At 53.4% G+C, this 15,939-nt stretch overlaps 1 protein-coding gene across 2 annotated transcripts in view; it reads right to left on the bottom strand.

The window, feature by feature from the left end:
• SMPD3 (sphingomyelin phosphodiesterase 3) overlaps positions 1–15,939 on the bottom strand; it is an 82,453-nt gene that overhangs the window by 49,553 nt on the left and 16,961 nt on the right. The gene's annotated exons all lie outside the window — the stretch shown is intronic.

Genomic DNA, 15,939 nt, shown 5'->3' with positions numbered 1-15,939 from the left:
CGCTCTCTGTGTGTGTGTGTCTCTATGAATAAATAAATAAATAATCTTAAAAAAAAAAAAAAAACAACTTTGGCTCTTGGGACACCGGGGTGGCTCAGTGGTTGAGCGTCTGCCTTTGGCCCAGGGCATGATCCCAGAGTCCTGGGATGGAGTCCCACGTTGGGGTCTCTGCATGGAGCCTGCTTCTCCCTCTGCCTGTGTCTCTGCCCCCCACCCACCCCCATCTCTCATGGATAAATACATAAAATCCTAAAAAAAAAAAAAAAGCTTTGGCTCTTGAAGAGGAAATGGAGCCACATTTATTGAGCATCTACTACAGACTGGCCAGCTTAAATCTGTTAACTTCCTAACAATCCTACAAGTAACTACAATCTTTATTATTTTACGGAAAAGAAAGTAGACTTAGCGGGCTGAAGTGATTTGCCCCCGCTCATGCCGTGAACGCTTTCTCGCTGCCCTCTACTTCCCTCCAGGTCCCCGCGAGCGCCTGTGGGGACCACCTGCTCTCTGGCAACAGGCAGCCTCCTGGGCCTGAGCTCCAGGATGCCCTCGGCGGAGCTGGTGATGCTCTGCTCTCCATCTGGCCAGTGTTCCTGGCCTGGCCTCCAAAGCTTCGGCTACTCTGGGGGCTGGGGGTGGGGGCCTAGCCCTCTTCCTACCCCTGAATCCAAGACAAAGACCCTTCTCCTCAGGTGTAGACCATGAATGGTGAAATCCTTGCAGCTGGAAGATAAATGGCTGCGGGAGCCCCATCACGAACGGGTAGTTTTGTGAGCCCTGTCCTGCAGGGGAAATTACTCCTGAAGGACTTTGGTGGTGACAGGCCCTGTTTTTCATTCTGTAATCATTCAGAAAAATACATCCATTTCAGTTTATTCAAAACAGTGGAAAATCATTGAGGTTTTTCCTGTGTAAAGGTCAAACTATAAAAAGATAAGTGGCCTCAGAGAAATCCAGGCTAGTCATGAAAACGTGGCAATGTATTAAAATGGATCCAAAAGAGGATTTAATCCTCCTCTGGAAACAGCTCATTATAATCCCCCCCTACTCTTCCCTATGTGTATTAAATTCCTGTTTTCAGGTTCAAGGACATGAGGTAAGTGACTTCCAATGGGTAGAACATGGACTGTACAGACCACGGTCCTGAATCAGAACCCCTGACCAGCTGCGACATGCCAAGTGTGAGAGTTGGAGCAGGAAATTCCTGGGCTGGGCCTCGGGTCCCTCACCTGCAGATTTGGGAAGCTCCCCCACTTCCACGCTCTCCTAGAGGTCTAGCGTGCTGCCTGACAGGGTCCAGGCGGGTGGATATTGAGAACCTTCCACTGTCCTGTCCATGACTTCCACCTGAGGGGACAGATGAGGCCTGGCTTGGCCTGCTGGCAATGGGGACCCTGAGCAGGGTCCTGCTGGACCTTGGCCTGGGGACAGATCCCTTGAGCTGGCCTCCTTCCCTGCCTCTGGCCATCGGATGTCCCCAGACTCTAATGGGGCTCTACCGAATGTGGACTTCGGTGACCTGGGAAGTCCTTGCAGCTGGGGAATAAACAAGTGTCTGTGAGATCTCCATCACGAAGACATTTTTATTTTATTTTTATTTATTTGATAGACAGAGTGCACATGCACAAGCTGGGAAATAGCAGAGGGAGGGAGAAGCAGGCTCCCCGCTGAGCAGGGTGCCCGACACAGGCTCAACCCCAGTACCCTGGGATCATGCTGAGCTGAAGTCAGATGCTCAACCAGCTGAGCCACCAGGTGCCCTGAGAATGACAGTTTTAAAAACACAGCCTGGACAGTAAAATCCTCACTTTCCTCTTTACTAATGAAGAACGTTAAGGTCCTTAGGAGTGCCTTTGGGAAGACAAGGAGCAGCTGTGTCTCCTCTTCTTCATTGAATGAGGCTCCGTCTATGCTCAGTTGTGTGCAGCCCTGCCTGCGGGGTAGGCCCAGCCTGGTCTCCCACGTCAGCCCACCCACTGGAGAGGAGGGAATTTGGGAGACGGAGTCAGGGTTCCTGGGGGTAGTCCCTGGGCCTGGGAAGACTCCTAGCCCCACAAATGGGAGCTGGCTTTTGTTTCCTGATATGTGTCCAAGTAGAACAGAAGGAAAGGCATGGGCGAAAATCTACAGGGGGGAGCGCCGGCTCCTGGGTCCGGCCCGCAGGACGTGGCAGGAGATGGAGGGGGCTGGCAGCAGCCAGATCCCGCAGACATCAGATCCAGTGAGTGACATGTCTCATTTGTATTCTACAAAGGTCACCCCGGCTGCAGGAGTGGAAGGGCTCAGAGGCAGCACAGCCGGGCAGGGGGTGGCCTCGGCCAACCAGAGACGTGGTAATGGGATACAGGAGACAACATATCTAGAAGACGGACTGGTGTGACACGGAGGGCGGGGGGAAAGGGGATCCTGGGAGGAGGTGTCTCCTGCCTGTGGCCTGGGCACTTGGGGGGATGCTGATGCCTCAGTAGACGAGCTGGGGTTGGGGTGGCACGGATTTGGGCATCTGTGAGGAGTCCGAGTTGGGCAGGTAGCCCCTGAGCTGATGGAGGGACGTCCAGGTGGCCCTGTCCATTGGAGCATGGGACACAAAAGTGCAGCTGAGGAGGGAGTCAAGTGTGAGAGGTGGATGAGGCCAGCACACTGGGAGCTGAGGGCAGAGAGTGGACGAGGTCCCACGGGGTGAGCTCAGGGTGAGGCCCAGAGGGCGCCAGGAAGGGAAGTTCCAGGAATCACTGGCATTCCAGTTCGAGGAAGCGGACCCCGTAGAGAAGCCTAAGGGGCCTCCGAGGGGCGTCTGGGAGGGCAGGGACCCAGGGGGACCCCAGGGTTGCTGGAGAGCTGTGTGAACCCGTGCACGCCCAGGGGCGCCCGGCCTGGTCAGCAGTGCTGAGGTTCTGCTGTGACTTCAGCCAGCGCGGCAGGTGTGAGCGTGGCTTGTTTTCCTGGATAGAAGGTTCAGGGCGGGCTTGGGGATTTCCAAGAGATCTGTCAGCGGAAACTTTATCCCACATCTTAACTTTCCCCCCTGCTAGGACCTTTTAACTGTAGGTAACCTGGAAAGTGTAACCACGGCTACTGTGTATCTAGTATTTTAATCTCGCCTAGAAACAATATTTCTAGCAGACGCTTGTTTTAAATGGCAAGAAGAGGTTCTATTTTACTATCCTGTATCCTCTTTAAATGAAGAGCCTCCTTTGAAAAGATCTACAAATTACCTGTACAGATCTTGGAGAGTCTACTTCTTCAGCTTTTTTCCCTTTTTAGGTCACAAGACACCCGTCTCAGACCATCAGGGATTTAATGTGACGTGTTCTGCTTTGCAAAGTAAAAGAGAGAGGGTAGCTTTTGGCTCAGAGACAGCAGCTGTGCCCCAAAATGTGTCCAACGGCCCGATTTAGTATCAGAGCTCTGGAGGAATTGATTAGCCATTAAGTTGGCTGTTTAGAGAGTTCATCGCATCACGTCCAAACCGACAATGTTGGCGCTGCCAGGCCCGGGAGAACCAAAGGGAGTCTGAACGGAGCCTGGGATCCCAGCTTCCGCGACGCTGTGCGACCTGGCCTCCGTTAAGGGAAGTGACAGGTTGCTGTCACCGCTGTGCCTGGTGAGCAGGCCTCTGCTGGCTGCGCCCTGCTGGGCCCAGGTCACGGGGCTGCTGCAATCTCACGCCCTCCTCCCCGCCGTCCCTGCCACTTGTCCCCTGCCCGCCGAGCTGTCCCAGGCCCGCGCTGCCCCCCGCCAGCCGCGGCGGCCTCCCCTGCGGGCCGTACCCGGCCTCCCGACCTCCCCTCCAGCGGGGCACTGGCAAACCCGCAGTCTGGGTCTGAGGCCACTGCTGTTTTCTCCGAACCTGCAGGCCTCCTCTTGCTGGCGCCACCCAACTGGTTCCCTGGGTCTGCGTCCTCCTTGTGTGCTTAGCAAACAGTTTACCTTGGCAGGTTCACCAGGAAGCAATAATGGTGCTAAAGCCAGGCGCCTGATGGACCTTTTACTTCTGAAGTTGTGTGTGTGCAGGTGGGTGTGCCCTAGGCGGCTGCTGAAGTTTCCAGGCCGAAGTTACCCTGCTGCCCTTGCTCACAGGGGCTCCCTCCCGGCTGCAGCCCTGTCGGCCTGGCTGTCAGAGCCCCCCCAGGGCTACCTTCCAAGGCCATGTTGGCCGGTCCTAGTGCCTGACTTGTCCAAGCCTCGCTGGGAGGCCCGTATCCTTGGAGGGTGCCTCAGCCCCCACGAGGGCTCTAGGGCTGGAGGGGCTCCTGGGTGGCTCAGTCCGTTAAACGTGTGACTTGTGATTTTTGGCTCAGGTCAGGGTCTCATGGGGTGTGAGTTTGAGCCCAGTGTCGGCTCCACGCTCACTGGGGAGTGTGCCTGAGATTTCCTCCCTCTGCCCCTCTTCCACTTGCTCACGTGCACACATTCTCTTTCATTCTCTCTCTCGCAAAAAAGGAGCTGTGTGGCTGGAAAGCTCCCCACGGATTGCTAGGGCTCTCCGTCACAGAGGCTGCCCCCACAGGCTCTTTGTCGTGCGTGCTGTGGGTCCTGGCTAGACCCCATCTTTGGGGCCGCCATGTCCATCCGCTAGATGTTCTCAGAGCTGCGTCCCTCCCTGGGAATCGCCTCACGCCGAGGGGAGCTGCCTCACTCAGGTTGAGGCCCCCTCCTGGAGGCTGGCCTGTGGTCAAAGATTGGTCGATGGAGAGAAGCACTGAGGCTGGACCCTTGGCCTCCACCTGGGGCATCTGAGGGACCATCTCAGCTCCTGAGTTCCTTGTAGAAATGCTGAGGCCTCATGCAACCACGGGCCGGGTCACTTGCTCTCTCTGCTTGATCCTGCCCTCTTCCTTTCCTTGAACTGACCATCGAATCTGCACACAGCTTTGGTTCCCCAGTCTAAGACAGCTGCCGTGGCTTAGCGGGGCTGGAGGGGTGGGGGGGTGGGAGGGGGGGTTGGGGGGTTGGGGAAAGAGGCTGGGTTGGCTCATGGCCCCTCCCTTCCCTCCTCCCCCCTCCCCCCCACCCCCGTGCCACCCTGGCCACCTGGGCTGCCAAGATGCCTCAATTGTTACACTCAAGTCTCCAAAAGACGTCACTTGGGAGGCATTTGTTTTTTGGACTTGAACTTAGGAAAAGCTGGGTCTTTGGTCTGTTTGATTCGTGATTATGCTACCAGCACCAGTAACTGGGGAAGAGGTTGGGCTTTCTTTGCTTTGGCTGCTAGGAAGCTCAGAGCCCGGTATAAGGTTCATGTGTTAGATGACACCCTGTTGCCTTCTGAGTCCCCTTGAAGCACCTGTCTCACCGTTGCTATTTGTGTTGTTTTGCTGTATCACCCAGCTCCCTCTGAGCTGCCTCAAAGTGTTTGGGATGAGGTGGGCTCTAAATGAGTAAACACAGGCAGCCAGCCATAGGGGTGTGTTGTCAGAGAGACCCGGCTGCCAGTTACCAGCTCTGGGACATTTGCCAAGTCACAACTTCCCTAAACCATAGTTTTTTTCAGCCAGGGAGTGGGCCTGATGCCTGCACCACAGAATTATTTTGAAGATACATACAGTAAGCACGTGGCTGGTGCATATCAAGGACTCAATAAATGGTACACACTAATAACAATATTTTTATAAAATCACATAGCTCTCATGAATCTGCCCTACCATGTGGTGGGTCGGAACTTCTTCCTTCCTGGCACAGGCTGGCTGTCAGCCAAGATGCATTTCTGGCCTGTTGGGTTTTATTTTCTTATGGGAAGAAGCTGCCCACCCAGAACCCTACACCTCACAGGAGACCGTACGGACCAGCAGAAGGACCAGTGGGGATGTTTGTTGATTGTTAATCCAGGCAGGTGGAGACACAATGAAAATGCCCATGACATAAACGAACACATACTTGGCTAGAGAAAAACGAAAACTAAAACTCTTTATGCAAATCAAGCCTTCAGAAAATAAAAAAAAGGTTGTAGACGAGGGATCGGTGATGAGTAATTTAACCAAGACGATGTAAATCTAGGCCTTTGGCTACTTTAAATATAACCATCTGATATAAAAAGAATTGCACTAAATTTTTTAAAGCTGAGATCTTGCCTAGAGTGAGAGACTCACTCTCCCAATAGGGCCATGTTCCCCAAAAGACAAGTGGGGAAGGCACAGAATAACATCCATGTTAGCTTCCCATCCCCCTCCAGGCAGCCTGGGAGGTGTTTATGCATTTCAGTGTGCAATAGCTCCTCATAGGCTATATGTTACCTTGCAAACCAGTTTAGAACCCATATTGGGACAGAAAAGCCCATTTCAAGTGGCAGGTGGCTTAGAAAAGCCTTTCTTTTGTCCATTTCTGAGGAGTGCATGCTCTTTGTGGGGAAGGACAGCCTGGAGGCAGGGTGGAGGGAAGGTGGCCTGGGGGCCAGCCTGGGCACTGAGCAGAGCAGGCCCTGTGTGGTCTCTAGGCCTGGGCCTCAGGAAAGGGGGTGAGGGACGCAGGAGTGAAGGGAGGCGAAGGGGCAAGAGTGAGTGTCTGGCCGGGCTGTGTAGTCCTGCAGAGGTGAGGGGTCCTAGGCCGCACCCTCAGGCTGCTTTAGGAGGACCAGGTGGGTCTCGGAGGAAGTGGCCTCAGAGCCCCTGTGGCGCCAGAGAGGCAGGAGGAGGCTTTCAGGTGGAGGCTCTTGCGCCCCTTGCAAGGATTTGCTGAGCACATTCATCAGCCTCAGGAGCCTTCCGCTGGGGGATCAGCTGGTGTAAGGAGGGCAGTTGGTGCTGGGGACAGAGACCTCCTGCTCTGCACGCCAAGGGTGGGCAGCCCCTTGTCTGTCCTGTAGCAAGTGGAGACAAAGACTGAGGAGGGGGGAGGGAGCCTGTGTCTTTGCCTCCTTTCTGGGCAGCTGTCGACCCTTCTCCCTGCAAATCTGTTGCCTACACTTTTCCTCACGTGTCCAGAGTGTTGATGGGTGAGAAACCCCACACACCTCACCTCTAGCTCCGTAACCGTTTCCTCCCTTCCTATGGAAGACAAAGGACAAGAGAAGACCAGAGACTGCCGCACCCCTTGCCTGACAGGGCACAGAAGCCTCTGGGTCATGTTCCCAAGCACAGGCTGGCCCATTTACCCTAGTTGGTGATGATGGTGATGGTGATGGTGATGGTGATGGCAATCATAATTAGGCACACAGTCTTGTTCCTAAAATGAGTATGACGGCTACACTGATAAAGGCGGTGTCTGAGAGTGGACGACAGACTAGATCTTGCCGCCAGGAGGCCCTGGGCCCCTATTCTGGCTCCGTTTCTCACTAGCTAAGGGAAACCTGAGGTCACTTCTTTATGCTGCTGCTTCTCGCTTGTCTATAATACGGGGCTCAGGGTAGCTAATTAGGAGAAAGCTTGCCATGGGGTAGTGTCCTTACAGCTATCTCTATTGTTATTACTATTCTTACTCTTGATCTCATTACCGTAGGCATGAGGCCTATTCACGTGCTGTCATTTGAATCTGGCCATCCTGTAAGGCAGGGGGTGCGATTATTACCATCCCACTGTGCAGATGAGGAAACTGAGGCTCAGAGAGGTTGATGGGCTTGCCCAAAGACACTCCGCCTGATACAGAGTCCGCACGCCCTTCCACCTGCCTCACCTTGGCAAGGCTGAACAGCCTCGGCACCAGGGATTAAAAAAGACACTTGCCCATTACCTGACAGTCCTCCCATTATCCCTGCTCAGTGGGGTGGGAGTTTTATCACCTCTCCTTAATGCACGGAGATAACAGCCAGGTGAGTTAAGTGGCTCCTGCACAGGCCTGCCTCCTCCAGCTAAGCTGCTTTTGAGCCGGCTGATCAGGACCGCTCTTCAAAATCGCAATTTAACTGCTCGCCTGCGTCCATTGTTCTACGCATGGAGGCAGCTGCCCACAGGCCACCCCACTTGGTGCTGTGGCGGTGATTAATAAGGACAGTCTGCGTTCATGTGAGGCCTCTCAGCTGAGGCCTCAGAGCACTTTGCAAGCATTAATTAAGCTTCATGGTGGTGGCTCAGGTAGGTGGGGGCCCTGGAGCCACTTTACATGTCTTTAGCTGATGCAGACCAAATCATTCCCCCAGCAAGCCATGGCCTTCATGTCTGCGGGGCCCCGGTGGGCATTCCTCATCTCTGGAGTTTGGCCAAAATCACTTGCGGAGAAAAGACCTCTTCACTTGTCTTTCCAGACCCCAAAATAAGAACTGGCCCTCAGAAGCCATTTCCCATTCAAGTTAGGACCAGGCCAATAGCTCTGTGGCTGGGCCCTACCCAGGGGCCAGCCATGGGGGTCCCCTAGGTTCACTAGGACCTAATGTGGCTCGGGTCAGCGCATCAGAGCTGACCACACCTGTACGTGGGGCTTGTGGGATGAGGCCTGTCCCTGCCCTACCATCTGCACAGTACTCCTGTCCGCTATCACTTATCTAATTCACTCCCATCTCTGGCTCTGCCCTCACACATCTGCCACCTGCCTCCTGGGGTTCTGACATCCTGGAGCTTATTGGGATTTGGGGAGAGACCGTATAACTGAGGGTAAAGAGCTTGGAGGTCCCCCCAGGGATAAGAGGGAATCACACAAGGGAAGACATGGTCAAATTTGTGTTCTGTGATTAAAATTCAGGGAGCTATGTGATATGAGGTGAGGGGCAGGGAGGCCGGAGGAGGCAAGGAGCCAGGGGAGCACGGATGGAGCTCCACTTGGCCAGGGCAGTGGGGTAGAGAGAAGGGGCTTGAGGGGCACTTAGAAGGGAGATGGCCAGGGCAGGGTGACTACCTGGAAGTGAGGATGAGGGAGAAGGAGGAAATCTAGACAAAGCTTCTGGCCAGCAGACCCACTCCACTGGGCGGGCATTTGTGCCCTCTGTGTCAGGCACTGGGCTTAGTGAGCTTGTGACCTACTTGGCAGTGTTAGTGCCAACCAGCTGCCCCAGAGACACCATGTCTGGTGGAATAACTGAGCCCAAACCCTAATTGCTTCCCTATAATTTCCCAGGCACTATCCTGTCTAGCTTGGCCAGGGGGTGAAGCCTCCTTTGCTGGGCCATGGACATTCCAAGGCACCACTGAGTTTGACCCACACAAGGGTCTGGAGGGTGGGGATTTGGTCCCCACTTGGCCGATGATACCAAGCCTCTGGGGTTAAGTGACCTGCCAGCGGTAGGCTGAAGAGAGGCCCCTGACAAAGGTCCATGCCCGAATCCCTAAAACCTGGGAAGAAAGGAAGTCTGCAGATTTGATTAAGTTGAGCGTTCTGAACTGGGGAGATTATCTTGGGTTATCCAGGTGGGCCCAGTGTGATCCCAGTAGCCCTTATAAGAGGGAGGCCGGAGCACCGGAGGCCAAAGGGGGGGATGGTGCAAGATAGAAGTGATAGACTTGGAACATGGAGGAATGACCACCAGCCCAGGACTTCAGACAACCCCCGGACGTTAGAAAAAGTGAGAGGAAATGGGGCTTCCAGAGGAACACCAACCCGGTGACCCTTTCATTTTAGCTCAGTAAAGTTGAACTCGGACTTCTGACATCCCGAACTGTAAGGTTACTACAGTTGAGTAGCTGTAAGGTAATCCTGGGCACCCTCCAACCACGGCAGAATTTGTCGGTAGGAGATACAATGTGTTCTGGGCAAAGGAAAAGGTTTGTTCTGATTCCGCAGAGGCCTCAGGGGTTTAGAGTCAACCTCTTTCTTTGGCCCAGACTGGGGAAGCCGTCCACCCTGGGCCTGATCATCCTTGGAGCTGTGATTGGGGTACGTGCTTGGGCAAGACGGAGGGAGGGCCCCCTGAAAGGGGCTGGAAGGCTGTGGGAGGCAGAGGGCAGCAAGGTGCCCGGAGGCGGGAAAGCCGCCTGTTGCTGTTGTCCCTGGAGTGTGAGCCGGGGCCGGGCGCTAGGGGTCTGCGGTGAGGGGACAACCAAGGGTGAGGCGTCCCTCGTCCTGCTGAGGGTTTCCGTTGCGCTGTTGCTGAAGATGTGCGGAGAAAGAGGAGGGAACCTCTCTCCTTAGCCACAGAGCTGAGGTGGCTGCAAATTGCCCCTGTGTGGTCTCAGCTTAATCCCCAGGGAGGGGGGGGGTCTGCCTCCTGGGGTGGGGGTGGGGGTGGGGGGCGCCCTGGCTCATTCCAGTGAAACCCCTTTCAGCTTAAAATGTGAGAAAAGAAACTGTTCCCTGAAAAGCCATTGTGTGTATATACAGTCCTGCCTTGGTTTACGGGATTTTAGTTGTGATTGTTGACATTCACACAGTCTTCAGGGGGCTTTTGGGTCATTTTCAAATTAGCCCGTGGATTTTTGGGTCATTTTCAAATTAGCCCGTGGATCTTCACAACATCTGAGGCGGATACTGGTGTCCTCCCATTTTGCATTTGAGGAATCTGAGGTTCAGAGAGATGATGTGTTTAGTTAGTTGTCAGCCAGGATTTTGACCCAGCTTTTCCCACCTCCTCCTGGCCTTCCTTATGACCCAAAGATCATCCTGTTCACCCTGGTTCTGTGACCTTGCTTGGTGAGGCTGAGGGCCTTTCCTGGCATACTGCAGGGAGTCCACCCGCAAATTCGGGTAGGTCTTTCTTCTGAGGGGTCTTTTTCCTGCATCCCAGACCTCTGCTTCAGGCCAGGATGTGGAGCCTTGGCCCACCGCATTGTTCACCCACTAGCCAGTATTTCCCAAACTTGATGCTCTTGCCGGCTCTGGGGGCTGCTCTGAGTATGGAAGAACAGACTGACACAGAAAGAGCAAGTCATGGAGGCTGATGTGGGTGGCTCTGGAGCCCAGCAGTGCCTCTGGGGGTGCTGCAGGAGCCATCGGGGTGATGCCAACCAGCAGAGCTGTGCTGGGACAGGGAGCATCTAGAGGCCTTAGGAGGGTGGGCAGCCCACACTGAGGGTGGACGTGGCCCAAAGTGAGCAGGTAAGAGGTTGAGGAGACCAAGGACCAAGGCTGGAACTGATGAGGGAGGACCTCTCCTATTCAAAAGAAGTAGGCTGCTTGGGGTAGAGGTAGCATGGACAGGAGCCCTGTATGTCAAGAAGGTCTTCTCTGGCCAGAAGGTTTGAAGATACCATGTGAAGTCGGTGGCCTGGTTTACCCCAGAGGAAAGGGAACGGGCCCAGCTTCCCCATATCCCCAAGATTGTCTTTGGCTCCTGAAGCATATGGCATGAGTGGGGCAGCAAACTCCACTGGATGCCATAGGAAGCAGGGAGGTCCCTAGGTAGGATCCAGAGTGGCTCTGCTGGCCTCTGGAGCAGATCTGGGATGGGGAGAAAGAAGGACAGAGGCAGAAAGGTAGAGGCCCCAAGGGAAGCATTCAGTCCTAAATTCTTCGGATTATTGTTAGAGCTGCAAGAAGTTGAAGATGGGTGAACCTAGAGCCTGGGAGGCTGGTGGACACTCAGGTCTGGCTAAGGCCCGGCCCAGGCTTGTGCTGAGTCGTGGGGATCTGGGGAATAAGGAGCTCTGCTGAGAGAGAGGGAGTTCTACACCACCCAGAAGGGAGGCACCTGGGTTTCCCAGTCCTCCTCTCCTGTGCTGTGCTGCAGGGAAGCTGGTCACACATGCCTCCCTGAGGTCAATGACATACTGTTGGCATAGAGCCTGGTATGTGAAGTGTGCTCAGAGGGGTGCCGAGTGAGGGAGATGGACCAAAAAGGGAACAGGGACCCCCGGTACTGACCATGGGCCAGGTTTTCCTCAAGGAAAGTAAACTTCAGAGAGTAGAACAAAGGGGAAACCAGAGTAAAGGCTCTATTCTAGACTATCTTATCTACTGCACTATTAATAATCCTGCCCCAGTTTTGCAAACTACGTAGCATAGTTCTAAATAGGATCTTTATATGATCAGCTATCCAGTCAACATGTTTGCTTAGCGTCTACTAAGGTTTCATGCAGAACCAGGCCCCATGAGTGCCAGACACAGGTGCACCCACAAGGAAATGAATGTTGATTCAATAACCTCATTTGATCTTTGACAACCCCATTCATTATGTCATTATGGGGATGGGGCCCTGGAAGAAGAAGAAACAAAGGGTGGTAAGCCGGCTGGCCAAGGTCGTGCTAACAACGAGTTCATGACCATACAAAGCAGTTCCTCTGGGTCTCCCGATGGTGACCCCGAGCTGACCCTGACTGGCCTAGCAGCTCCCCACTTACTGTTTGGGTCTTATAGAAGTGACTCATTGACAGGGGTTTCCAGTGGTAGCTACTAAATATCTGAGAGAGAGAGAGAGACAGAGAGACATGCTTCATGAAACTGTGAAGCAATGAAAAGCCCTTAACAATTGATTTAAAATCCATTTGGCAAGGCACTAGCACTAAAAATAGAAATATCCCCAAGAGGCCAAGGGGCTCGATCTCCACTCCTCATTGCTATTTCTGTCACTGTACTCATTTCCCAATCCTGACCATGTATGTGCATTTAATCTATCCCACGGATCCAGGCCTCAATCCCGTGCTGTTCGACAGGGGATTATCAATAACAATAACAAAACAAAACAACTTTTTTTTATCCATAACAAAAACAATAACTACATTTATGGGCTGCTGCTCTGCCAGGAACTTTACATTTGCCCCTTGAATCCTGCTATCAATCTACTTAGGTTGATAAGATTATCCCATCTTACAGATGAGGAGGCTGGAACATCCTAGGGACACTCAGCTCCTAGGTTTCAATCAGAGATTTAAGCTCAGGCCTTCGGATCTAAACAAAGATGGTCTTCTTACAGCTCTATGGTCATCAAACTTGTAGGTGACAGAGAAGAGCCTAGAAAAATAGTAAATTGGAATGCTTGAGTGGCTCAGTGCTTGAGTGTCTGCTTGTGGCTCAGGGCGTGATCCCAGTCCTGGGATGGAGTCCCACATCGGGCTCCTTGCGAGGAACCTGCTTCTCCCTCTGCCTGTGTCTCTGCCTCTCTCTGTGTGTCTCTCATGAATAAATAAAATCTTTAAAAGAGAGAGAGAGTGAGAGAGAGAGAGAAACGGTAAATGAGTTCAAGGAAGGAATCAGGACCCTGAAATATCTTGCAGCCCTGGGCAACACTGTTCACGAGAACTCTCTGCCATGATGGAAATGTTCTTTATCTGTGTCCGATATGGTAACCACTAGCCACACGTGACTATAGAGAACTTGACTACAGAGAACATGTGGCTAGTGTGACTGAGAAATGAGATTTTAAATTTTACTTAAATGACTTAGCCACATGTGGCTGGTGGCTACTGTGCTGGACCATACCAGACTTAGGGCTATGGGCAGAAGCCAACAGGATGACTCTGGGTCAGGATATGTACAACTCTTGCCTTTGAGTCAAAGAAACAGGACAGGGAGCCAAAAATAACTGGGGGACCCTGATACACCATGCGCTCGGGCCTCAGTGCGTGACGCCTCGGCAGTCACCTCTAAATGTGGGAGCTGAGATGTTAAATCAGACAAAGAGGGGCACCCAGGTGGCTCAGCGGTTGAGCATCTGCCTTTGGCTCAGGGCATGATCCGGGGTCCTGGGATTGAGTCCTGCATCAGGCTCCCCACAGGAAACCTGCTTCTCCTTCTGCCTATGCTCTGCCTCTCTCTCTGTGTGAGTCTCTCATCCATAAATAAATAAAATCTTTTTAAAAAATCAGACAAAGGAAGGAGAGAAGGTGTGGGTAGGGCAGAGGGGAGAGATGGGGCTTAGAGAGTGGGGACGGGTACAAGAGGGCTTCACTTGAGGACCCTGTCCCTAGTTCTCTCTGCAAAAACCCCAGAAATGCAAAGGAAAGAGGTCTTCATAGAAAGACCTCAATGCCAGCTAGTGGGCCTGCCCCAGAGGGAAGCACCTTCCTGTCCCCCTGCTGGATGCCCTTGACTTCCTGTCGGCGTATGACCACTTTGGTCTGCTTCCTACTTCTTGTTTGCCTTGGAGCATCCAAACAGCCTATGCCTCATCCTGGGAGCAGGGAAATAAACGTCACCGTGGAGACAAAATCACTTGACTCCACTTACAGTGGCTAACGGCCCATGATTTTCCAGCCTGAAGGCCCTTTTGCTTCTGTGAGCATTGCCCGAGAAGATTTGGCCGGTGGAAAAAGACTTTAGGAAGCTAAGGGCAATAAACTGTGATCAGAAAGACTACGGACAGATCCCCGACGGGGGCATTGGAAGCCACGGTTCGAATAGGACAGCCGCACAGATGCTTCAAACAGCTACTCTCCCTCTGCGATTGAAAGCTCCCTGCAGCCAACTCCCACCCACCCTGCAGACGCAGGTGCAGCGGCACAAGGGCTGAGACGGCTTGCTCCAGAGGGGGCTTCTTGCCTTGGGCTTTCAAAGGAGAGGGTGGGCTTACCCTCTTGTCCTCATACTGTCTTGAGTCTAGACTTCAAAGGGCAGGAGGTGGATAGCAGAACTGGTCACAGGGAGAAAGGGCCTTTCCAGGAATTCATGCTGTGAAGTGGGAGAGCTAATCCCTTCTTTTCTGTTCTGATTATGGACAGAGAAGAAAGGTAAGCTTGGGAGGTAGCAAGAGGCCATTCCTGTGGTCCCCACATCCTTGAGCCCTCCATCTGCACCTGAGCCTGGACTTGGGAGAAGAGGGGGTCAGATGTGGTCCCTGCCTAGAGGAGAAAGACAGACATGGTCACAGCATGGAGTGTGGACACAGCCCAGAGGAGGCCATGATCCAGCAGGTTCTTGATTCTGGGAACTACTGTACATCAAAAGTTCCAGCACCACCTCGGTGGCTATGGCTGGAGCAGGCCAACCTGGCTGAGCCAGGGAGGAATCTCAGTGGCATAACAAAACCTGGCTGCCCTGCGGAAGATGAGCCCTCTGTGAAGGCTGCGTATTAGGTGAGGCAGACGTGGGGGAGGGTCTTGGTCACTGCAGCAGGGTTATAAATCTGGAGTCGGTCTTGGCCTACCAGGAACTCGGAGGTAGGGCACATGGAAACCCTAAGGCTAGATTTCTGGTGACCTGGATTCAAATGTGGACAAAGTCAAGGCCTATCTGCTTTCCTGTCAGACACAGTGGGCTCAGCCCAGGCAATCTTGCCTGCCAGATCCCACACTCGGAGCAGGCCTCATTATAATAGGGGCTTCCAGAGTCAGGTGCCAGTCAGAGTGGTATGAGGGCTGGTCAGTGCTCTGTGCTCGAGCAGTGTCGTTCTGGAAAACAAGGAGGCCTCTGTGGCTGGTGACTGGGGAGCTTTGACTCCTCTGGCAACACTGGTGTAAGGCTGGGCCTCCTGAGAAGGACCTGGGGAGGTTGAAGGGAAACAGTGGTTTCTGCTCTCAACATGAGCTCAGGGCAGGGCAAAGGCACTTGAGGTACATGTGCTGGCCACAACAGGCTCTCCTTCCCTGGCCTGGAAGGGCAGGAGTGGGGCCCTGTGGCCCAGGGCTGCCACCAGCCTGCCTGCTCATCCTGGTCAGCAGCGAGTCTCTGTGAGCCTTCTGGGCTCTGCTGTGTCCAGCTCTTTTCCAAATAAGGGACTTGAGGACCAACGTAGGGAAACTGTTCTCTGGACTGAGCAGTGGGCCCTGTCTTAGGAGAGAGGAATGATGTCCAGGTCTGCAGTGAGGAAAGGAACTGAAAGTGGGGCCAGGCTTCCAGTTTGGGTGTAGAGGAGGTGACTCTCAAGGTCAACTTTGACTGGAGAGCAGCAGAAGCTGCCTAGCTCCTTCTCCCCGACCTGTTCCTCTCCCTTTCTCCTCTCTCATTCTTCCCAGGAATGCCTGAGAACATTTTCCAGAGAGAACACATATGTCTCCACAGAGCCCACCCCAGGGCCCTCTGAATATTTGGTACAGATGCTTTCTACTGCCTCCCCCGTCATGCTTTTTATCAACTGCAATGCCAGGGCCACGGGTTGCGATTCTGTGGTGAGAATCAATTTCATAGATGTCAATAAACTAAGAAGACGATTAATTCAGACTCTGAGGCTGAGCATGACAGCTATTTTGGGTCAAGTCCACATTTTGT

Source organism: Canis lupus, chromosome 5 (genome assembly GCF_011100685.1).
Source record: "Canis lupus familiaris isolate Mischka breed German Shepherd chromosome 5, alternate assembly UU_Cfam_GSD_1.0, whole genome shotgun sequence".
Lineage (NCBI taxonomy): Eukaryota > Metazoa > Chordata > Mammalia > Carnivora > Canidae > Canis > Canis lupus.
Note: the sequence above shows the minus strand (reverse complement) of the source record. Positions and strands in the feature narration are given on the sequence as shown.